This window comes from Lissotriton helveticus, chromosome 1_1 (genome assembly GCF_964261635.1).
Source record: "Lissotriton helveticus chromosome 1_1, aLisHel1.1, whole genome shotgun sequence".
NCBI lineage: Eukaryota > Metazoa > Chordata > Amphibia > Caudata > Salamandridae > Lissotriton > Lissotriton helveticus.
In genome coordinates this window covers 2,087,802,503-2,087,827,695 of record NC_136057.1, presented here as the reverse complement: position 1 = coordinate 2,087,827,695, position 25,193 = coordinate 2,087,802,503, and the positions used below count along the sequence as shown (strand labels likewise).

General features: G+C 45.3%; 1 protein-coding gene across 5 annotated transcripts in view; it reads right to left on the bottom strand.

The window, feature by feature from the left end:
• Positions 1-25,193, bottom strand: part of SSX2IP (SSX family member 2 interacting protein) — a 472,212-nt gene that overhangs the window by 49,120 nt on the left and 397,899 nt on the right. The gene's annotated exons all lie outside the window — the stretch shown is intronic.

The following is a 25,193-nucleotide window of genomic DNA, read 5'->3' as shown; positions in this document are numbered from 1 at the left end:
CGAGAATTTTCCTCGCTCCTTCTACCACGGCTAGGAGAGCGGTCTCCGTGCCCTATTGGGCTCTAAATTCTGTCTGCGTGGGATGGAGACGATTCTTATCTTCCAGGAATCTTGAAAGAGCGGAGTTTACATGCTTTTCTGCTAATTTACTGATTGCAGGTAGCAGAGAGATAGGTCGATAATTTGCCACTTTTCGGGGTCCAGGTTCGTTTTCGTTTCCATAAGGGGGGCATAATTCCGGTATGGAGTTAGGTGTTTATCACATCAAGTATGACTGATGATACGATCTCAGTAATTTGATTTAAAATGGTGGAGGAAGCAGGGTCGGTAGGGGTACCCGATTTTAGCCGTCTCAGATAACCTTGAAGGGAAATTATTCACTTACTGCAACGCCAAGCTGGAGGACGAGAACATCTTCCCAAGATGGTCTAACTTCTTGGATTCCCCATGTGGGGGAGCAAAAGGGAGAGCACCCTTTGCTGAAGAGGCTTGGACTACCAAGCTCTCAGGGGAGGGGTGTTTGGTCAGGAACGCTGGGTCACCCATAGTGGGGCAGGGGTGTCGGCCGAGAATTGTCCTATCCACAGGAGCCCCTGTGCTGAGCTTGGACAGAGTACCCAGAAAGACATCCATGAGGGCTTCATTGAATGGCAAAAGGGGTTCAGAATAGGAAGCCGCATGCTGAACCCCTCTGGCAGGAGGTTAGTCCTGACTACCACCATAGAAGCTTGAGGCAGAGGACCTCAGCTGCCCTCCTCACCACCACAGTAGCCACAGTAGGGGGAGAAATCGGACCAGTATCAGGGAAAGTGTCCAGACCACTGGCATCACCAAGGTCCATTTTCCAGTCTGGTTCTTCAAGCTGGTCAGTTAAAGGGTCCAGCGGCCCCTCCCAGTCCTCTTCCTCACCTTCTGGCCCAAAAGGAACAGCAGGAATGAACACAGGGATGAAAGTCCCTTCCGGCGTCGAAATGGACATCGATCAACGTTGGACCGGCTCTGTGTCCAATTTAGGGAGGAGGATGGGGTCGGCGCTGACTGGGGACATGGCCGAAGACGTTCGCTTCATCATCAGGATCGACAACGGGGAAAGTCTAGTGAGATCAACCAGCATGAATCTGGATCCAGGCTTGGATCCACAGGGACACTCCGGAGCCGGGGCCAGAGCCACCATTTTCGAAGTCCCAGGGCCCCTAGACCGACTTTGCAGGTCCCGAAGGCACACCAGTGGAGCCTGTCTGGCCAAATACAAGGTACAAGGCCTCATAGAACTTATGGATTTGGGCAGGAGACGCTCCGGCTCCCGGAAAGGGAGGGAGTGTGGAGCCATCTCAGAAGTAGGACCTTGAGACGGAACCTTTTAAGCTCGGGATCCCGTGTTGTGTCGACCGACCGACAAGGAGAAGTCAAAGAACGCCTGTGCTTCTTCGACTTCTTGCGCTTCCTTGACTAACCACTCTCCAGACACCAAAGTCACATGACGTGCAAATCGGTCACAGACATCATCCGGTGGAAGGAACCGCAAGGCCCGAAGGCGGTCCTTTGCTGGGACATCCTTGATGCACCAAGAGTCCAAGACTCGAAAAAGACGACGACAAAAAGGTCGAAAAAATTTGACGAAAAGTGGCTAGGGGTAGCTCTCTCCGGATCTGCACTAGGCTGGAGCAGAAAAAGAAAGAACTGACGTCAGCGAGCATTGGAGCCATTTATGTAGGTCCCGTGACGTCATCTCCACGCTCACGACGCAGACGATTGACATGGAGCCTTGCCGAACAACGCCACACAACGACGCCAGGGTTACTGCTGAAGAAAAAATCTCCGGATCCAAACCGACACCAGAGGGAAATTCTAAGGTAAGGAATTTACAACTAAGGTAAGAAATCTACAATTAACAGTCTCTATCAGATATCTAAAATGCGCATATTTTGTGGGGAAATCCTGGTAAAGTCTATAGCCACTTAAGGAATCAGCCCACAATCCCATGGCGTATAACACTTGAAATGCGAACAGCATTCACACTCTAATTACTTTATAATTACAGTTCAAATGAAACTCAAATAGTAGAAAGTATACAAACCAAACAAAAGAAAGGTCAGACAATATAGTGTTAAAACTAGGGCCTCTGGCTATGGAAACTATAAACCGTTCACGGTAACTAACAGCCTGATGTATGAACATATATTTTAGTGATTTTCAATTGGCAACTGAAATGCAAATCAGTAATCACTAAACTGTGGCAAATTCGGATCATCACCAAGATACGCTGATGACATCGCAAACCTGAGCCCACTGCCCCACCCTAACTATGCAGCTAAAGAGCATAACAGTTAACTAGGGAACAAATAACCTGCCACCAGATCTCTCAAGCATGTTCAGCCATACGCACGGTACCTACACAGGAGGCAAAGTAGAATTGCAAACAAAAGTTGTTAAACTAACATGAATAGCAGTTTCAAAAAATAAGTAAGAAATATTGTAGTAGGCCACAGAAAAAAAAAAGAAGACACACGAGGTGGTATAATCCGTTTTCTTGTAGCAAGGAAAAACTACCTGGCTATTTGTGTGATTCAAACACACAGGTGACAGACTGAAGGCTAGCTAACAGTCTAAGCTATTGACCATTGATCGGTGTAGCCTTATAACCTACTGTTTTTTTACCCACTGTGCCACTCTATACAGATACCGGCTTATGCAAATCAGCTCCCACTCCGCTCCTCATAGGAACAGTCCATCCTGACCTCTCAGACAAGGACTCATCAAGAAGAGAAAACACGCAACCCCACACCGGTTTTGAGATATAGCTTGGATCCTGTGATACAGCTAGCAAGACATCTGGGAAAGACCAAGTCAGAAAACAGCACCATTTCAGCCGAACATGTGGTGGTAAGCACCCTGGTAGCAGAAGCAATGTGAGGACTAAACTTAGGAGCACAGGAGACCCTGCAATTGTAACTCCCAAAACAGGTGACAAAGCTCACAACCAACACGTATCCTTTAATAACCCCTATCCTGAGTGACAACTTCAACAATGTCCAGGATTGGGGCATTGAAGACAGTGAAATAGATAAACACATTAACATGGAGTGATAGATATGACTGATTGAATTTTTCAACTAAATACTGTTGGAAACATTTTGCCTTTCTCTTCTTCTTAACACCATTTTGTTAGCTTTAAGAGTCTGAGTGCTGTACCACAGCTGATCAGTGCTAAAGTGCATGTGCTTCTCCCCTAAACATGGTTACTCATTGCTATATCCGTAATTGGGATATTTAATTTATCGGTTAGTCCCTAATAGAGTATACTACCTGTGCCCAAGGCCTGTAAATTAAATGCAACTTGTGGGCGTGCAAAAGGAACAAATGATGGGCGGAATGCTAAACAATGTCAACATTCAACCCCAGTCACAAGGATATGGGTTTAATCCATCATTCCATTGCTCACCACACCACCCCAGTTTGGACCCAACCATTGCAATTCAGTCTTGACCCTGCCCCTCATGGGAACAGTCCAGCCCGAAATGCCAAGCCAGCTGGACCAGAAACAAGCATTCTGGGACCGGTTTCGGGACATCACCCTGGCTAGCTTGAATACAGTGGAGCAGTGAGCACTGGACCCAAGTCTGGGCATAACCTTCCCACTTAGGGTGACGAAAAGGACAAATGATGGACGGGATGCTAAACAATGCAAACATTCGCCCGCAGCACTGATTGGGTCACCCACACAAATAGATCTTTAAACAGGTTTCAGGACAGCCACTGCAGAGCATGTGTGTGCAGTTTTATTGCCATTTCAATGTAGCATTTAAAATCCTTTGCCATGCCTTAAACTTTCAATTTATTACAAGTCATCCCGAAGGTAGGCCCGAGGTAGCCTTGGTAGCCAGGGTGATGTGTAAGTAAAAGGTATGACATGTACTTTTACGTTCTGCCTGTCCTGGTAGTGAAAAACACCCACATTTGTTTTTCACTACTGTGAGGCCTACTCCTCTCATAGGTTAACATTGGGAATTACTAATTACAATTTTAAGCTGTAATTCCTAATTGAGAAGGACTAGCAATACATTTTTTATCTTAGGAATGATAATGATAAATCCTCTTTACTGATAAAGTTGGATTGCAAATTCCTATTTTAGAAATTACATTTTTAGAAAGTTGGCATTTCTATACTCTTAAAGCTGTGTGTTCCTTCCTCTAAAACACGTCTGGGGTGGGTACCAGCTCGACTAAGCATTCCCTTCTAGATAGCCACACAAAAAGGAAGGGTAGGTCTGTCTGAGTGCCCATCTGTATACTGATGGCCCATCCTGGGCATGCTGGGAGGGAAAAGCAGACACCTGAAAAGGCAGTGTCCTGTCCCCACACAACAGGCCGATTACCCCTACAGACAGCCTGTAGCCAAGACTCAGAAGAAATTACTTTTGTGCACTCCAAAGACTGTTCTTTGAAGCCATCCCCACTTCAAAGGCACAACTTGGTATACGCACTGGGTCTCACACTCCACCAAATCAGACAGTTCTGGACCTGAAAGAACCTCTATCAGAAGGACTGCTGTGTTGCTACAAGGACTGTCACTTTGCTGGACTACTGCCCTAGGACTGCTTTTCTTTTGGAGTGCCCTGCTGCTTTCTGACCCTGCTGAGGGAAAGCTGGACTCTACCTTGCAACCAAAGTGATATCAAAGGGCTTGTTGTCTTGCCTCCTCTTGCTTGAGAGTCAGGGATATCAAATGTTTCTACCCCTGCTCCTGAGCATGGTCCATTGGAAGTGGACCCAGACACTGGCACCAGAGAAATTGAGGATTCTCCCATCTGTGTGTATCAGAACCAGGGCATCGACCTTGTTGAGGGAGCAGAATTAGCACACTGCATCGGAACCAGTGCTTCACCTCAAGAATCCAATGGAGCGGACCGCCGCACCACCACAGCAGTAGTGTGGAGAGATTGATGCATCCCTTGACTGCAGGGAGAAACCCAGTGCATCGCACTCAGAACCAACGCCTCTAAGCTTTGGTGCTCCGTCTTCAGAACAGATGAATCGCCACCACTGTATGGCGGAAATCAATGCATCATCACGTCTCTTGGGGCCGGCATAGACACATCGCTCATCTGCACCCCTGCATCTCACTGGTGCAACCAGGATCAAGGTACTTTATTCCCTGGGCCTGCATGGCTTGCACATTGTGGCTGCACTCCATCATGGTAGGCCTGAACGTTTAACTATGCCAAGTTGAGCGTGATAAGATAACCCTCATAAGCACTTATTTGCTTTTAAGAGCCAGGAAAAATTGTATTCTTCAAAAATTCATGTCATGACTTCTACTTATTGGGTTTTTGTCATTTTCATTTATTTGATAAAATTACATTTCCCAGATTTCACCCGATATTTGCCTTGGGTGGGACTACATCCCCCGGCATCACCTTGGCCCTCTGTTAGAGGTGGGGCTGCCCACAGCTACAGGTCGCAAAACAGAACTTAACAGTGCTCTACAACTCCTGCAGCACATGCTGTATGTATGTATGTATGTATGTATAGGCATTTATATAGCGCACTACTTACCCGTAGGGTCCCAAGGCGCTTAGACCGCTGCGAAACCCTTCCTGGCTTCCCTGAGAGATGGTCCCTTAATGGGTATCTCCAGGGTGAGACCAGGCATCCCCGGCGGTCTGGTGGGGCCGTTAGTGAAGATGAGGCAAGCTAATGCCCAGAGTTGCCAAGTGTGATCGCTGATCAGAGTGGGCACCAAGGCGAGAGAATTATCGAGTCTGCTGACCCTGGTCCAGAAACCTGCCGCGCCGGGAATCGAACCCTGGTCCCGGGCCGTCCTCTGCTCTTGGGTCTGCCTCCTCTAACCAGTGAGCCACACTACTTCTCTGGGTAAGAGCGGTTCAGTCTGTGCCAGTTTGTGGCTGGCACAGGTTGGGCTGGGTTTCCGCTTTAGGCTTCCAACTATCTTCATTTTCATCACCGTTCAGAAAGGTAAGACTTGATGGAGAAAAAAAGTTTACAATGCTGTCCTCTAAGGATCGCCCACTAACTGCCACCATTGCAAACTACCTCACAAATGCCTTGGGTCAATTAGTACTGGAATTTAATGTGTTGAGGAGAGACTGGGAGCTACCAAAAAAGTCCTTTTAAAGCCCTGGCAGAGAGTTCTGTGGTTAATATGGCAACCTCTCATACTGCCTGTCCCAATGCAAGCAATGACAACAACTCACAGAAATACTGTAATGGAAACACAAGACCCCCCTCCACCTAAAAAGGTGAAGAACAATAAACGGTCATACGCAAATAAATCTTGCACGCACCAGAAAAACAGTTCGGGCATAGTCTATTGTAGACATCACGAGTAAACCGTGAAAGTGTTCCGCTGGAGAGGAACTAACATGTACCTTGAGATTGCTCTGACCAATATACTTGAACTAATGCTTGCCCTCTTTAAGAGCATAGACTTCATTCAAAATTGTAGCCAAACAAGGTTACTCCAAGGCAGCTAGTGGATCAGCTGAAGATATTCAAGTGTAATAATCTCAGTATGTTGTCACATCCAGTATAGGGTCAAACGTGGCTCAAGAGAAAGAACATAGAGGCAATAAGGCAAATCTTGGTCCCATTAATATATTGCGCAACAACCCTCATCAGCAAGCACTCTCCCGACGGTTGACCAATGAGGTAATGTTCCTCCTACAGCAGAAATTGGTCATTCTGGGAAACCACTTTTACAACGCAACTTTTACCACGCAGTGCCTTTACGACACAACTTTTACAACGCAAACCATTACAACGCATTGCGCTGGGGGGCGCTCTAGGATAGGGAATATATTTATTTACTATCCAACACCTTCCCTACTATCCACGGGGACTGGAGTTGGAATAGTAAATTAAATAAATCACTATCCAGCGCCTAGAAGCACTATGCGTTGTAATGGTATTCGTTGTAAATACCGCGTTGTAAAGGCATGCGATGTAGAAGTATGCGTTGTAACGTCATACATCCGGTCATTCTACGTCAGATAGAGTTGGTTACCTAAACCCAAAGCAGAGTTTGGTCCTGAGGGTAACCAACAAGATTTCCAGCTACCACCCAAAGCTACACCATTTGTGATAGTCCTAAAATCATTCCAGCTCTTAATCCCGACGAGGACACCACCAGTTAAAGAACAAAGTCATTCATTGGTTGACAAAATCAGAGATGTATAGCTGTGAAACCTTGTTCATTTATATGAACAATGCACAACTGGTCATTGGATCGGACTCAGTCTCAAAGATGAGCAGGGTGACTGTGTGGTTAACTTGAGGAGCAAACATGGTGTGGGGACTCCGTTGGAAAGGCTGACTGTAGCCAGTCCCTTCCACTGATGCATCATAGCAGTATCATTTGGATACCTCAATAGACCTAAGGGCATAAGCTCCCTTAAATTTCCCATTTATGAGGCAACTACTCAAAGTCTTTTTACTATACCAACACAAAAATTGGTTTATGACTCTGGAAAAAGCGGACTGACTTTCAAATACAGGTTCACCAGCAGCCAACGGTCTATTCGGATGCTTGAACTCTCATGTGTTATAGAAGGATGGCCTATGCCTGAGCCAGAGGGTTTGATAACAGCCCCCCCAGGTGAGGGCCTGCAGACAGCATTATACCCATGCAATTGCCTTTAGGAAGGCCAATATTAAGCTGAAAGGCCAATATTAGACTAGAAGCCCGAGATAAACTACATGAAGCCAGTGTTATGAATGACTTGTCTTTTTTGGAAGACTAGTAACGCCTCATATTTTGGAAACGCTCAACACCTGCATCGATGTCACCATTTCACAGTATAAATGAGTTAGCACTACTTTCATGTTTATGGTAACACAGAGTCTGAGGGGACCCTTGATACTATAACTTTTGACCCTCCTCGGGGTAATACGGAGAAAGCCCCACCGCCATCACCCCCTCTCACTTTGAGAAAAGTCAAATATGCCATAGAACAGAGCATCAGAAACAAGGCTCCCAGCTCAGATGGAGTGCTGGTCGATCTATTTATTGATACAGTTGAATTATGTGCACTTATACTAAATAATGTTTTGGGATATGCTATTGTGGCCAGTCCTCCTAAATTCTGGTCCAATTCTACTAGTTCCCATATTTAAAAGAGTGACAGCGCAGATCCATGATGCCAGTGCCCTTTCTCATTGATCGACTCAACAAGTAAAGTTATGGGTAGGATCTTGTTGAATCGACAAAAAACTTGGGTCACTGGGAAGGGTTGCTTTGCTAAGGTGCAGTATGGATTCAGACATGGTCTCAGCACAGTCTATCAGTGCCTCAAACTTCAACTCGTTATTGCCAAATATATAGTGGCAAAGAAGGGCAATCTCCAATTAGCCTTTACAGACCTCACCTCAGTCTTCAACTGGGTGAATAGAGGGACACCATGCCAGAAAATTCAAGAAATGGGCATGGAGGATGCAGTGGTCCATTTTCTGGCACAGGTGAACGGTCGACTAAGATATGGGGCCAATGGGGAATGCGCTGCCCCCAATAAAATGAGGCGTGGTGTGAGGCAAGGCTGTGTGTTTGCTCCATTCTTGTTTTGCTTATATATCCATGACCTGTACACATGGCTTAACACAGGAGAGGTAGATATACCTAGGGTGGGCTCTAGGAAGCTTCCTGAGCTGCTTTATGCGGACAATTGAGTCTTAATGGCAAGAACAAGTGTGGGCCTTTAGAAGCTTTTCAATCAATTTGCATTTTTCATGGATGAAGTGGATCTTGGGAAGAATCATGCCAAATCACATGTGATGGTAGTTGGCAATATAAGTTTGAGCCTCAGATCATGTTATAATAATGAAAAACTATTGCCCCAACATTCACATAGTTAAGCATTCCAGTTGATTGAAAAGTCACATGGTCTAAACTAATAAGGGTTAGGAAATCTCATTTAACCAAACTATCGAGGCCCTTTTTAGATTTGCAGGGAAGCTGATCCCTAAAGCTAAAGACGTGATAATTTCTATGAGGCATGCAGCCGCTCCACTGTGACATATGGAGCTGGGGTAAGGGGATAAGGTCACTCCACAAATGTACAGGTTAAAGAAAATGTGTTCCTGCAAAGGCTTTTGGCAGTACCAAAAAGCCTAGTCAAAAACAAGGTTGGTGGAGGGTCTAAGGGGAAAATTATTTAAAGACCAAAGGACAGACAAACCCCTTATTCACAGTATAACAATACAAAAGGACTGTCACTGGTCTGTACAACTAATACGGGCAAAGAAAAATGTGACGGACTCTGTGTCTACCTGTAAAGTGTGTACAACAAAAAGGAAATGAATCCCATCAGCCCACCCATATGGCAGAGCTTTATCATCTGGGATAGAACCAATGATGGTCCGGTTAGGGAGCCACACACCTGTTGTAATTATGTGCTTCTCCAAACCCAAGGAACCACCAGTGATGAATCATACCCAAAGTCAAATCAGTTTGGAATGGTGTGGGATATTAAATTGCAGTGAGAAAAAATGTGTACAAATAGAATCAAAAAGTGAGATGTAAAATTGGCTACCATGATTCAAGGAAAACTTTATTAGGGAAAATCATGGTGTCAAAATTAAAATGAGTATGAGACAGTTTGACACAAAAACGGTCTTTAAGGATGGTATTTGGTCAACATGTTTCAGCCATTGTAGGAAAGTCAAGCCTACCGGGCTTTCGTCAGGACCTCTTGAACACTACTGCAATTAAGCTTGACCTAAGCTTAGTGAAAAAGCCAAAATTAACACAAATTAATGATACAAAACATCCTACCGTACCTTGGATTTTCCAGACGGAGGATGTCTGTTTCATAAAGTATTTAGGATTCTTTCCTAAAAAGGAAGATACACAACAAGGGACAACAAATAGGTAGAACACAGACGCACATTTCTATTATTTTTGCGCCATATGTTTCTTTATACCAATAGGTCATTCTCCAAAAGGATAGGAGATATGTTTTTTTATTTTTGTTTTTTTATTTATTTTTATTCACCCAAAAATGCTTGGGAGAAAGTCTCACCTCATCCTGGCCACTGCTCAGGGTTGGAGACCCCGCTCTAATTTGTGAAATAAAATAGAGGGGGTCTGGTTAGATTACATCCATACTAATAATTTGAAATATGAACTTGAAATTAAAAGAAAAAGTAAAAAATATGAAAATTAAATAAAAATATAAATGCAATACACTCTTGTACTTGCTATGCTTTGAAGGGCTTTTTTTGTTTGAAAGTAGGAACTAAATGTCTAGAGGAAAATAAAGAAGACCACGAGGGAATTTCTTTCTTATTGTGTTACTAGGTTCGCTATCAGCCAGCCTTGAAGAGCCTTTTTCACTGCTCTTACATTGATATAGTGTTAGAATCAGAGATCTGTTACTAACTGTGTCTCACTCTTACGGCAGCCCTTGTAGTTGCTGTCTGTCATGTACTCAGAAACAATGCCTACGTTTTTAGCACTTTGTGCCAGTGAATCATTAGTATGGATGTGATCTAACCAGACACCCACTATTTTATTTCACGAATTAGAGCGGGGCCTCCAACCCTGAGCAGTGGCCAGGATGAAGTGAGGCTTTCTCCCAAGCATTTTTGGGTGAGTAAAAATAAATAAAACAAAAATAAAAAAACATCTCTATCGTTTTGGAGAATGACCTATTGGCATAAAGAAACATATGGCGCAAAAATAATAGAAATGTGTGTCTGTGTTCTACCTATTTGTTGTCCCTTGTTGTGTATCTTCCTTTTTAGGAAAGAATCCTAAATACTTTATGAAACAGACATCCCCCGTCTGGAAAATTCAATGTAAGGTAGGATGTTTTGTATCATTAATTTGTGTTAATTTTTGCTTTTTCACTAAGCTTAGGTCAAGCTTAATTGCAGTAGTGTTCAAGAGGTCCTGACGAAAGCCCGGTAGGCTTAACTTTCCTACAATGGCTGAAACATGTTGACCAAATAACATCCTTAATAGGCAGTTATTGTGTCAAACTGTCTCACACTCTTAATTTTGACACCATGATTTTCCCTAATAAAGTTTTCCTTAAATCATGGTAGCCAATTTTACATCTCACTTTTTGATTTTTTGTACACATTTTTTTCTCACTGCAATTTAATATCCAACACCATTCCAAACTGATTTGACTTTTGGTATGATTCATCACTGGTGGTTCCTTGGGTTTGGAGAAGCACATAATTCCAACAGGTGTGTGGCTCCCTAACCGGACCATCATTGGTTCTATTCCAGATGATGAAGCTCTGCCATATGGGTGGGCTGATGGGATTAATTTCCTTTTTGTTGTACACACTTTATAGGTAGACACAGAGTTCGTCACATTTTTCTTTGCCCGTATTAGTTGTACAGACCAGTGACAGTCCTTTTGTATTGTTATACTGTAAATAAGGGGTTTGTCTGTCCTTTGGTCTTTAAATAATTTTCCCCTTAGACCCTCCACCAACCTTGTTTTTGACGTTCTAGAGCAGCCACTGCTGCGGGTCTTCTTTCTTGAATATATATATTTTGAGCAGCTCTCACTTTAGAGTTGCATTTGCTCGCCTAGGCAATTTATTCTGAGGTTGTATGATGGCGGACTTCACCGGCTTGTCGTTTGACGATGAGACACTCAATTCCATTCTTTCAGAGAATCCTAGTATTCTGGATGCCCAACCGACGGGAGGACCAAGTCAGCAGGACGATGGGGGTACCGTTCGGACTTTACAGAAAACTTATTCACGTACATGCATCCACGGGCAGATTATGGCTGAATATCTCCATGGGAAGTGCGCTCCTAAGGGACTCAGTCACCAATGCTCCCCGGCTTTTTCTTACAGAGAAGACGTTTTTGAAAGACTGGTCGCTCATCGCATGGCGATGTACCCGCGACTGGTTGATATTGATTATCACCACAGCCAAAAGAGTGGCAGATGCCATCTTGGTAGAAATACAAACCCTAGAGGGGAAGATCAAGACCACTTTAACCAATACTGTCTTTAAGAAAAATTCTGATGAAACTACCAAAGCGAATAAGGAGTACAAAGAGTCTAAACTTTTTTCCAAAATTGAAAAATTTTGTAAAGATCTGGCCCAATTTTCTTTAGAGAAAATTTACCCATACACAAGCGACACCTATAACCCTCCAGATTACATCAAGAAGGGTAAACGGCAGGGGTCTAACTATTCCACATCTTACTCAGACCCACACTCTAGTGACAGACTCACCGCGTAGTAGTATATCAACGGGGCAGGGAAGAGGTTGTTTCAATAGGTCCAATCGTAGGGGGGCCAGACAAGGAGGTAATTTTTACGAACAAGGTCCCTGGTGGCCTCCGGCTGCTTGGGGATATCATCAGCCACAATTCCCGCAACCAATGCCCAATGCCCAATTTTCAGCCTCCACCACAATGGTTTAATGACCAGGCTGTTTCAGGACAGGGCCGTGGACTGAGCAGAGGCAGAAGGAGAGGCCAGCCCCAGGTTCACTGGGAAGACGAACCATCCTTTCCCTGCACCCGAAGCAGGAAGGGCCATCTGCAGCAACAACAACAACAAGCAGGACCCAGCAAAGAGGGGAGAGTCTCATAGTGAATATTAGCTCCTGGACCCTCAGTGGCCTTGAGGAACAAGTTCTTAATAGAGGACTTGGATTTGTACCCACCAACATGGGTGATTCCTTTCAGTCTGTGCAGGTCTTCCTACGAAACTACTCATAAATATTTTAATATTTTATAATTGGCTAATACTGCAGTTTCTACTACGGCCCTACAGCTACCCTGTGTGTGGGCTGGTCCAAGTATCGTGGCACACTTCCTTTGAGAAGCAGCCACTTCCTGCTCTAGTAAAAACAATTCCATTGGCTGATACTGCAGTTTCCACTCTGGTCCTACAGCTATAGAGCATCCTCATTGGCCCATGTAACATATATTAACTTCCTCCCTGATCCAGTCGGTACCTCCCCCTCAGCTCAGGATCAGTCCAGGGGTACCGATGGACAGGTGAGGAAGCGACGCCAGCCAAGCTCATGCAGCTCTCTAAAGCGAAGCGGTCTCCTACTTCATACTTAGGAGAGCGCTCATTTTCCAGCTTTACACGGCAAAGCGTTTCTCTATTTTCATTCTTAGGAGAGCGCTCTGGATATCAGAATACAGGCTCCTTATGTATTATTGTTGCTAAATGAACTAGGTTCGCTATCAGCCAGCCTTGAAGAGCCTTTTTCACTGCTCTTACATTGATATAGTGTTAGAATCAGAGATCTGTTACTGTGTCTCACTCTCACGGCAGCCCTTGTAGTTGCTGTCGGTCATGTACTCAGAAACAATGCCTACGTTTTTAGCACTTTGTGCCAGTGAATCATTAGTATGGATGTGATCTAACCAGACACCCACTATTTTATTTCACAAATTAGAGCGGGGTCTCCAACCCTGAGCAGTGGCCAGGATGAGGTGAGGCTTTCTCCCAAGCATTTTTGGGGTGAGTAAAAATAAATAAATAAAAAAAAAATTAAAAAAACATCTCTATCGTTTTGGAGAATGACCTATTGGCATAAAGAAACATATGGCGTAAAAATAATAGAAGTGTGTGTGTTCTACCTATTTGTTGTCCCTTGTTGTGTATTTTCCTTTTTAGGAAAGAATCCTAAATATTTTATGAAACAGACATCCCCCGTCTGGAAAATCCAATGTACGGTAGGATGTTTTGTATCATTAATTTGTGTTAATTTTTGCTTTTTCACTAAGCTTAGGTCAAGCTTAATTGCAGTAGTGTTCAAGAGGTCCTGACGAAAGCCCGGTAGGCTTAACTTTCCTACAATGGCTGAAACATGTTGACCAAATACCATCCTTAATAGACAGTTATCGTGTCAAACTGTCTCACACTCATTTTAATTTTGACACCATGATTTTCCCTAATAAAGTTTTCCTTAAATCATGGTAGCCAATTTTACATCTCACTTTTTGATTCTTTTTGTACACATTTTTTCTCACTGCAATTTAATATCCAACACCATTCCAAACTGATTTGACTTTTGGTATGATTCATCACTGGTGGTTCCTTGGGTTTGGAGAAGCACATAATTCCAACAGGTGTGTGGCTCCCTAACCGGACCATCATTGGTTCTATCCCAGATGATGAAGCTCTGCCATTTGGGTGGGCTGATGGAATTCATTTCCTTTTTTGTTGTACACACTTTACAGGTAGACACAGAGTCCGTCACATTTTTCTTTGCCCGTATTACTTGTACAGACCTGTGACAGTCCTTTTGTATTAGTACCAAAAAGCCTACTTATATTTCTTTGCCATACAGAGCTAAGAGTATGGACCCTATGAAGACTATCAAAGTAGCCCTGCTCATGCTGTGGCACTCAATCTGGACCAAACATGAAACTCTACAAAATCAAGAAATAATAAATGATTGTGCCTTGACCATGCACACAACATTCCATGGCAGAGATATATTACAAAAACATATTGCCATTCTGGCGAGTTGATTGTTTCTACAACCTGTGGAACATCTCCACTGTCCCCAAACGTCAGCTTAAAAAGGATTATTTAGCCTTAAGCAAAAATATGTAGAGAAGTCTTGGTTACGAGGAAGAGGAGGGTGTCCAGGTATTTCCCGAAAGTAACCAAGGACTCTATGGAGCCCTACCTCCTGTTCCCACTCCAAAACTATCAAATATTTTACCTTGTGAGGTTTAGGTTTAAATAGCCCACTTTTTAGTCTCATATCCCAGTAATGTCCACTTAGACACCACCCTTAAATTGTGCCCCTGTGATTCATGTTCAGAGGAGTCCCATTCTGCACTTTTTTGTGTAAGCTGTACAATGCACCTAGGATAAAATGTCTAATCCTGTTATGATTTGTTATTAGGAGATGCAGACCTGCCCTATTTTACTTAAAACTTTTACAAACTGAATATATATGTCTGATGATTTATAAATTATTTTCTACTGCCTTAAGATCAAGGACCTAAGTGGGGAAATTGTCTTTTTGAGCTCTATTTCTATCCCGGATAGCCCAGTGATCTAATCTGATCACTGGGCTATCTGTTTTTTTTTTAAATCTGCATAGGATTTGTTAGAGTTGCATGGCGAAGATTATGATAAGATGAGCCCTTCCCTCATTCTTTCAGTCACTTTTGAACACTGTACTTTTTAACCCGACTATGGCTGGGATAGTTGGGTCCAAGGACATTCACTACTAGTTGATTTACGTTGGACATTTTTATGCGCCATTTTTTAAAGATTGTGTTTTCTAAAGGATTGACGTATTATGTGGAAATGCTACTTTAATAAGACTCAATACCCAAATGATTTTTTTATTGTGTATTGCTTGCTGCTCATTTTAACATGACCAAACAATGATATACTGTAATTATGGTTTTATACTGAGCATTCTTTTACAGTAATGTGAGACTTCCGATCTGTTAAAGCTGTCATCCTTGGTGTGGTTGCTGCAGTACTAAAGATCTTGTGCTCTTTCCTTTAAACATGGCAAATTTGGCTTGCACCCAATTGCCATATTTAATTTACTAATAAATATCTAGTAGAGTGATGCACCATGTACCCAAGGCCTGGAAATTAAATGCTACCAGTTGGCCTGCATCACTTAGTGTGTCACTCACTTAAGTAGCCCTATAAGGCCGTTTAAGGCCTTGTGCATGCAGTTTTCAACTGCCATTTTGACCTTGAGGGACACGCCTCTTGCTTGGCCAAAACCTTCCTTTTTAACGTATACAGGTTACCCCTAGGATAGGAGCTGGACAGCCAGAGGGTATGGTGCAATGGATTTAAAAGATTGGACATGTACTTTTAAGTCTTACGCGTCCTTTTAGTGAAAAACACATTTGTTTTTCACTAATGTAAGACTTGCTTTTCCCATAGGAAAACCTAGGGTTACTTTATTATGTTTAATGCATGATAACTTTGAATTGGGAGCAAGTAAGACTGTGATGTTTGGTGTCTGAGAAATTGTAATTAAAAATCCTATTTAATGGTACAGTCAGATTCTAGGCTACAATTTTGAAAATGCCATTTTTAGAAATGTACCATTTTCCTTCCCTTTTTTGGTGCCTGCAGCCTGTTCCTGGGTCACATGACTGGATGCAGTTATCAGTTGGACTTTGTATATTCCTCTCGGATAGCCACATAATAGCGGGATTAGGTGTGCTTGGAATTGGCCATTGACTGGCAGAATGGCTGAAGGGAAGCTGGGCACAGTCTCACTTGAAACTGAATAGGCTGTGCGCTGTCTACACACAAAGGACTGGTCACCACTGCATTGTTCCCACAGCCAGCTTGGAGCCAGGACAGGGGAGGCAGGAAACTTCAAGGACTTCAATGTGAATCCTTTTGAACCTTCTCCTACTTCAAAATGGGCATTAGCTATAAATACTGGACCCTCAGACTAAACTCTTCATTGCACCTCTAGGCCGGTGGAAGACTCAGAAGGACTGCTGTGCTGCTCTGCAATGACTGCTACTCTGTGAAAGTCATTGCAGTCTGAGAGAAAGGATTGGACCTGCCTCTTAAACCCACAACCGTCAGACTGACTCAAAGGGCTAGTTGTCTGGCCTTCTGATCAGAGCTTCAGTGACAGAAAAGACTAATCACCTTGCACATAGCACCTGAAATCAGTCTGCTGTACCTCCTCCCTCTCCACCACCCCCCAGAAGGTGCCACCCCAGTCCTTGACATTTGGAAGTAGGCCTGAAGGTGTCATGCCAGTCCAGCTGTGGTCCTGTGAAGCAGATCCAATGCAACACAACACATCTTCATGAAGTCACACTGGAACTGCAGCAGTGTGACACATGCCTGACATTGGACCTGGCATCGCAGTAACCGCTGAATTGTTGCTGCATGAAGCACCCTCGCTGTAGGCCTTTGCATGGCAAGCCCCTCACCAATAGCATCCTCAACCATGACATAGGACTCTGCATCGGTACCTTGCTGAGCTTTGGAACCACCTGTACGCGATGCAAGATCTTGCAACGCTACCCAAACCAGGATTTAAGGTACTTTGTTCAGCGGTCCTAACTTAGTCCCTGTATCCAGCCGACATTCCATTGTGGTCAGATAGATTGTGATTTTGTACCGGTCCAGCTTGACCATATTACCACATTTGGTGCTTTGTTCTTCTAGGCACTGTTTTTACTTAACAACCAATCAAAAGGGGGACACCCCCGAAAACTAATACTAGGCAAGTAGTACAGAAGAATTAAATAGAACAGACCGAGCAAAGAAAGCTACTGCCTAGATTTCAAAATACCAAAGGCCCTAGAACAGAGTCCCAAGATTATACATCGTTAGCTGAAGCTGACCCTGACGAACAAGTTACTTACCTTCGGTAACACTTTTTCTGGTGGATACAGTATCTGCCTGTGGATTCCTCACCTTGTGAATATCCCCTGCGCCAGCAACTTTTGTAGCTCTCCACGCCGACGAGGACGTAGACGACATCACAGAGGCACAACTCCGCTCGCGACCTCGCTGACGTCACTGGATCCATAAGAGAGCCTGGTCGGCGTGATTACGTCAGTTCCGCCCTTTTTTCCGTGCCCTCGAGCCACACGGATGGACCGACATAAATAGGTACAGTTTACACAGTACACAGTATTCAAACCAACACACATAGTGTGAAATCAGTGCAATAACAATTAAATAATTCCATTGAAAGTTACAAATACAAATACACACTTAGTAGGTATAGAAGAGTGGACAACGGGGAGGCGGGTGGGTCAGTGAGGAATCCACAGGCAGATACCGTATCCACCAGAAAAAGCGTTACCGAAGGTAAGTAACTTGTTCTTCTGATGGATACATCTGCCAGTGGATTCCTCACCTTGTGAATAGAGTCCCACAGCAGTCCCCACTCCCGGAGGACGGTGTCCACTCCTCTATACCAGAAAATCTTGGAGGACAGAACGCGCAAAGTGACCGTCCCTCCTCACTTCGGAATCTAAGCAGTAATGGTTCGCGAAAGTGTGGAGGGAGGCCCAAGTTGCCCCTCTACAAATGTCCTCTACAGGCACACCCCTAGACAAAGCAGAAGTAGAAGACTTTGCTTTAGTAGAGTGAGCTCTTATACCCTCTGGAGGTTCCTTACCAGCCAGGGCGTAGCAGATCTTGATGAACAAGATAATCCATCTGGAAAGTGTGCACTTGTGCACCGCTCTCTTCCTTTCCTGCAGCCAGCAAATCCAACAAAGAGCTGGTCGTCTACACGAGGTTCTTTAGATAAAAGCTCACCACCCTCTTAGGGTCCAGGCAGTGAAGGCGCTCCTCCTCCTTGGAAGGGTGAGGTGGAGGATAGAAGGTAGGAAGGGAGCTACCACCTTAGGCAGAAAAGCAGACTTAGTCCTAAGAACCATTCTTTCAGCATGAATGGGGGTTTCGAAGTCAGAGTTTGAAGCTCACTCACCCTCCTTGCCGAGGTAATAGCAACTAGGAAGACCGTTTTAAAAGACAATAGTCTCAAGGGACACTTGTGTAAGGGCTTGAAGGGAGAACCCATCAAGTAGGTTAAGACAAGATTTAAGTACCATTGAGGCACAATAAATGGAGAAGGCGGAAATTTGTTGGTAAGGCCCTTATTAAACGTAATACAATAGGTGACTTAAACAAAGACGGCTGGTCCAGCAAGCAAAGGAATGCTGACAAGGCAGATAAATACCCTTTCACGGTAGCCACAGCAAAACCCTGCTGGGCCAGAGATAGTGCAATCTGAAGAATATTGGATAAACAAGCCCTTAAAGGGTCAATAAACGTCTCCCCACACCAATGGACACATTTAGACCACCTATAGGAATATATAGACTTGGTGGAAAGACGTCTGGCAGACAAAATAACGTCCACTTCATCAGAAGGAAGAAAAAACAATTCAGGTTGCCCCGTTCAATCTCCAGGCATGAAGGTGTAAGCTCTGGAGGTGGGGGTGTAGAACCTGCGACTGCGAGAGGAGGTCTGCCTTGAGTGGGAGACGGAGCGGTGGGCACGAGGAGAGGTGGAGAAGATCTGTGTACCACACCCTTCTTGGCCAATCCGGGGCGATCAAAATGACTTGGGCCCAGTCTTGGTGAATCTTCCTCAGTACCCGAGGAATCAAGGGTATGGGAGGAAACGCGTAAAGGAGTTGCGCGCCCCAACTCAACTGAAATGCGTCCCTCAAAGCTCCCTGCATTGGAAACTGGAGACTGCAGAATGACGAGCAGTGAGCATTCTCGTGAGTGGCAAACAGGTCCACCCGAGGAGTTCCCCACGTCCGAAAGACGTGACGAACCACCTCCGGATGAAGCCTCCACTCGTGGTCGGCAGAGAACTGCCGACTGAGACTGTCTGCACGCATGTTCAGAACTCCGGCCAGAGGATTTGCCATCAGACAAATCTGACCAGAGACGCAGAGTCTCTCTGCAGAGACAATGCGACCCCACTCCTCCCTGCTTGTTGACATACCACATCGCGGTAGTGTTGTCCATCAGGACTTGAACCGACTGACCGCGAAGGGAAGGGAGGAAGGCTTTGAGCGCCAAACGTATTGCCCACAACTCTAGAAGGTTGATGGGAAGCAACCTTTCCTCTGGAGACCAAATACCCTTGATCTCCAGATCCCCCAGATGAGCACCCCACCCTAGAGTGAATGCATACGTTATCACTGTGGCAACCGATGGAGGCAGATGGAAGGGCTTTCCTTGAGACAGATTGCCCTCCACGCTCCACCAAGATAGATCCGCTGCAGCTTCTCTGGAGATCCTCACTGACTCCCGAGATCTTTGTTGTGCTGATACCACTGCCTGCGGAGGCACCAGTGGAGCGCCCTCATGTGCCAGTGTGCATGATTGACCAGCAGAATGCAGGAAGCAAACAGACCGAGCAGGCGAAGGACCTTCAGGAACGATCATTGCCTGAATGTCGAGAATCCTTTGAGGTGGAGGGAACTCGACAGACAGTAGTGTCCAGTACCAACCCTATGACCAGGTTGCGCTGAAAGGGCACCAGGTGAGACTTGGGCACATTTATCGAAAAACCCAATTTGTACAACAGCTTAGATGTCACTTGCAGATGATGAAGCACCTTCTCTGGCGACTCCGCTTTGAGCAGCCAGTCGTCCAGATAGGGGAAAACTGGAATCCCCGATCTTATGAGATGGGCTGCCACCACTACCATCACCTTGGTGAAGACTCGAGGTGCAGTAGTAAGTCCAAACGGGAGAAATGCAAACCGATAGTGTTGTGAACCCACCGTGAAACGAAGATACTTCCTGTGCGACTTCAGGATCGGTATATGAAAATACGCGTCCTGCAAGTCGATCGACACCATCCAGTCCTCTTGCTGCAGCGCCTGAAGAACCTGGGCAAGGGTAAGCATCTTGAACTTCTCTTGCTTCAGAAAGAGGTTCAAGATCCTGAGATCCAGGATTGGACGTAACCTGCCATCCTTCTTGGGAATCAGGAAATACCGGGAGTAACATCCCTGACCCCTTTCCTGCTCTGGAACCACCTCTATTGCACCTTTTTTTAAGTAATGTTAGGACTTCCTCCTGGAGGAGAAGGTGGTCCTCCGAGCAAGCCCCTTGGCAAGGAGGGTAATTTAGAGGTAATTCCTGAAAAGGAAGGGCCTCCCCATTCTCCACAAGATTGAGAACCCAAAGGTCCGTTGTGACCGATTCCCAATCTTGCAGAAAATGAGTAAGCCGACCCCCCACTGGACCAACATGATCCGGAATGGAGAATCTAGGGCTGCTTTGCTGCGGTAATAGGAGGGGAGGTAGAGGAAGAGGAGGAGGGTTGACGGCCACGAGGATGACCCTGTTTTACCTCTATAGGACTTGTATAGAGTATTTTGTTGTTGTTGCTGCTGCTGACGAGGTTGGCCATATGACCGAAAGGACGACCTGCCAAACCCTTTGTATTTTCTAAAAGACGTGCCGCTAAGTTGGGCTTGTAAGGCAAGAGATTTAGATGTTGCCTTGCTGTCTTTAAATCTCTCCAAGGCAGCGCCCGCCTTTTTTCCAAAGAGCCCTGAACCATCAAAGAGAAAGTCTAACAGTGTGGCCTGAACATCTGCCGAGAAATCCGTGGACTTCAGCCATGCACTCCTAGTAGCAACAGAAGACCCCATGATTCTTGCGACAGAGTCAGCCGTGCCCAATCCACTTTGAATTACTTGGCGTGCAGCAGCCTGGGTATCATGCAGCACTTCCTCAGAATTCTTTCTATCCTCCTCGGACAATGTCAGCTGCTTAGCGGAATCCATTAAAGAATGTAAGTAAGGGGCACGGCCTTGAAGTGGCTAAATTCTTTCCTAGAGGATCGCTCCTTTCAAGTCTGGGAGAACGACAGCCATTCCCCCGCAATCCCCCTCCGCTGTGGAGTACCACAGGGCTCATCCCTTAGCCCCACGTTGTTCAACGTGTATATGTCCCCGCTGGAGAAACTGGTCAGCCCGTTCGGCGTCTCGATCATCAGTTACGCCGACGACACCCAGCTGGTGGTAACCCTCTCACATCCGCAGCAATCTCCCTCTGACCTTCACAGCTGTCTCACTGAAATCCACAGCTGGATGAACTCCTCAGCACTGAAATTAAATGGGGCCAAGACCGAGATTCTGCTGCTCGGACACAAAGGGCCCTCCCTGCCGCCCCACATCTGGCCCGACTGCCTAGGTGACCCGCCTGCACCCAAGGAGGAGGTCAAGAGCCTGGGCATATGGCTCGATAAGGACCTGAGCTTTAAAACACAGGCAAAAAAGACGGCAGGCATCTGCTTCGGACTTCTCAGGGCCTGCAGAAAGGTCTTCCCCCTGCTTCCCGCCACCTCCAAAAAACTACTGATTCAGGGCCTCATCCTGGCGAGGCTTGACTACAGTAATGCAATTTACCTGGGTGCCCCTGAAACTACACTCAATACCCTGCAGAAAATTCAAAACGCCGCGGCCCGCCTACTCACCGACACCCCCGCCAGATCCTCGGCAAAACCAGCCTTGAAGCTCCTCCATTGGCTCCCAGTCAGAGAAAGGGTTGCTTTCAAGGCCCTTTGTCTGGCCCATAAGACTCTCCATAACAAAGGCCCGCCCCTCCTCAAGGAATTCATCATCCCTTACAAAGCGAGTAGGGCCCTCCGTTCAAGCGGAGAGAACTTCATCACTGTCCCCAGAGTCAAAAAAGCCCGGTCCGGAGGACGCCGCTTCTCAGTCCACACGGCCAAACACTGGAACAACCTCCCCCGGAGACTGAGAACCGAACCCAATCTCCTCCAGTTCAGGAAGGCACTGAAGACACTTCTTTTCCCTTGACCCTTAACCCCCTCCGCTGCTAGCCCCCCCTGAGTTCAGGTTCTAGCGCTGGGATGCTCTAGGGTTACTACGCGCTCTACAAAACCTTAAAATAAATAAATAAAATAAATAAATAAATGGATGTATCTACCCATAAGACAGGTAGCACCATGCCTAAATCCAAGCTAGTGAAACCCTTCTTCACTTTTGCAGAGATTGCGAGTCCAATCTAGAAATGTGACCTGGCAAATGCGCAACCCCAACTCTGTGGTCACTTAAATAAATGCTAGTGGAAACTCCGTCCCCACTCGGATTGGAGCCTGACTGACTGGTGGCAACAGAGGAAGCAGCCTGTCCAGCTATCATCTGACATCTGTGTGTTATAGGAGAGGCACCTTTGAAGTAAATTAGGTTCCTCTGCACACATTGCCCAAATGGCCATCCTGCCAGAAGAACAGAAACGCCTTACCACACCCAGGCATTTATCTGTGCTCTGGGAGCAATTTTCAAACCTCATTCACGGCTCCAGCATGTGGAGGGCTGCATTGACTAATGGTTATTGAGGCAGGGAAAAGTTAACTTTCTAAAAGTACTATTTTCTTAGTAGGTATTACAGAGCAGACTTCACCAGTAAATTGGGGTTGTGATAAATATTACAAAAAGTCCATGGTCGAAATTTCTAGCAGTTTTATACCTGGAGAAAGCATTATTAAAAAAGTTATAATGCAAATCATTGGTTCCACTATTTAACAGACCACCTTACCACAATATAATAGCTTTTAGGTGCTAGTAACTATAAGGACATGTCTAACATTACCTTTCTACTTGTCCTACTGTTAAATTCCATGCACCCTGCCTTATGGACCACAAGGCCTACTTAGGGCAGACAATATTTAAAAGTAAGGACCAGAACTGTTTAAAGGGTTTACTTTGACAGGTCATATTGCAGTTTAAAAACGGCTTCAGTTCGGCTACAATGGTAAGCCTGGAGCCAAGTATTACACTTATATTGTTGTGGATGGCACAACAGGTGCTACAATACACTAGTGGAATTTAATGTACATGACCTGGGCACACTTTTCACCATATCCTATGTATTTATAGGTAATTTTAAATATGCTAATTAAACCATGTTTCATAGGTGAGCACAGGAACTTATCCACTGGTTAGGACAGCTAAAGCACACATAGGTGTACAGCCAGCAAAACAGACGGGGAAACAATCTGGACATACAGCATCACCACAATAGGAAATTACCATCAAGTCTATCACATACCTATTCAAGTGAACCCATTTCTTGCTGCTAATTTACAAACAACGTGGCTCTTTTACAAGCTCAAATCACCACTTCCGTGCTAGACCAGTGGAAAGTCACAGGTTGCGGCCTACGACGATGGAGCACGGGCTGGATACAGGGGCCAGGTAAGTCCGGCTGAAAAAGTTACCTTCCCAAAGGAGTGGCGCGAAAAGTGCCATTTGCAGTGGAGGAGACCGCGAGAAGTAGGGAGAACGCTGCAGATGGTTGTTGCTGTAGGAAGTGCTAGCTGGGATTCACAAATGATCATTGCTGAAGTGCAAAGAGCAGACCGGGCTTTGCAGACTGTCGTTGCTGGAGCTTTGAGTAGGTGGTCACTGCAGGCAGTCAATGCTGTATGGGAAGTGCAGATCTCATGCTGCCAGCTGTTGCTAGCAGTCAGTGCAGGAGGAAGAGTCAGATTCATCATAGCTTTGCTTTGGTGGTCGCCAAGATCATGGCACAAAGTGGCCCATTCAGGTACACGAAGTGCCAAAAAGTCAGGATTTCTTTCAGGGGGAGCTCAACAGATGCCATAAAACAGGCATAGGAGGCATATATTGGGGATCAGGAACTCACTAAGCCAGCAGGGCACATGTAGGTCCCGTTGAAGGTCCAGATGGGTCTAGTTGCAGGTCCAGACGGGTCTAGTGCAGTGGGTCAGCTCGGCAGTTGCAGTTATGTCCCTGTAGCTCTGAACTGGTGGTCAGTCAGCTGAATTTTGAAGTCACTTCAGCTAGTACGGGATGAAGGGAGCAGGTTGAGTCTTTCTTCTAAGACAGCCGGGTAGGTTTCCAGCAGTAGGGAAGCCCTTCCGTAGTATTCACAGGTCCAGGAGCTGGTCTGAGGGTCCAATATTGATACCTGGTGCCAGCTATGAAGTAACACAACATAACATAACACTTGTATTTGTAAAGCACACTTACCCAACTCAATGGTACTCATTCTATCAACCTCAAATGGATAAAAGGCTGAGTGGACCCGCCAGGATTTGAACCTGTGACCATGAGGTCAAACACAGGCCCCTGCAGTGGATGTCTTAGTCCACTAAGCCACCAGACCAAGGAACAACTTCTAGACCCCCCCCCCCCCCCCCAACGGTTCTGGAATTTCCTTCTTCTCTACCCTGGTCCCAGAATGTCTAGAATCACAAAATGCTAGTGTGAAGTTCTTTGTGTGTGTTTTGAAGCAGCGCCTTTGCAGTGCAAGTGTGGTAAGGTACAGTCAGGTCAGGATAGCCCATTTTGCCAACACCCACTCCCCCTTTGTAATATGGACTGGGAGGAACACACAAAGGCCAGCTACACCTAGTCATGTGACCCATGATACAGGCACCAAATGGTTAGGACTAGGAAATGTCAACTCTAAAAGTAGCATTTTCAGAATTGTGACTGAAAATCTAACTTTACCTTTATAGGGGGTTTTAAATTAAAATTCATTTGAGCGTAAACAAGATATTTATCTGTTCCCAAACAAAAGTTATCACTTATTAAATATAATAGAGTAACCCAATTTAATCCAATGTGAGATGTTGCCCTTGCCGTAGGGAAAAATGAATTTTAGAGTTTTTCACTGCCAGGACATGTGAAACTTAAAAGTACATGTCAAACTTTTTAAATACACTGCAACCTG